This window comes from Apis dorsata, unplaced genomic scaffold (genome assembly GCF_000469605.1).
Source record: "Apis dorsata unplaced genomic scaffold, Apis dorsata 1.3 scaffold_52, whole genome shotgun sequence".
Classification (NCBI taxonomy): Eukaryota; Metazoa; Arthropoda; class Insecta; order Hymenoptera; family Apidae; genus Apis; species Apis dorsata.
In genome coordinates, this window is record NW_006263353.1 from 3,009,648 (window position 1) to 3,010,199 (window position 552).

Below are 552 nucleotides of genomic sequence, written 5' to 3' on the forward strand. Positions count from 1 at the left end.
GCGTTCCACAAGACGGGATGATAGCCTCGTTAACCACGGCTGCGGACCAATTACCTGTTCCGCGAAACGTCGCTCAAGAAACGTCTTTTTCCTTCCTTCCTTCCTTCCTTTTTTTTTTTTCCAAGCATATTTCAAGCTCCTATAAATAGCACGCGAGCGCAAGTGGTGTGGCCCTGGTCGTATCCGCAGCAGCGGAGACAGGACGAACGGGGAACGAACAGCTATTGAGCTATTACACGCTTAAGTGGAACAGGGTTGACTGCAGTGGCAACAGCGTGCCTCGCTGGATGCGTGCGACTCGGCGACCTCAAACTGCTAATCCGTAACACGGATCCGGGAGGATCGGTGTGTACAACCGCTACACAGGAGTCGTCCCGTTGTTGTTGGCATCCGACGGAAAGCGAAGGCGGGGAAAGGACAAAGGGGGTATATAACGGCGGCGGCTACACGGTTGACCGTGGATAATTGGTAACTCTAGACCACGACCGACTTCCCAACGCGCGCCTTTTCACGCGGCTGATAACGAGCCGCTTCCCCCACCGCTTTAAACGC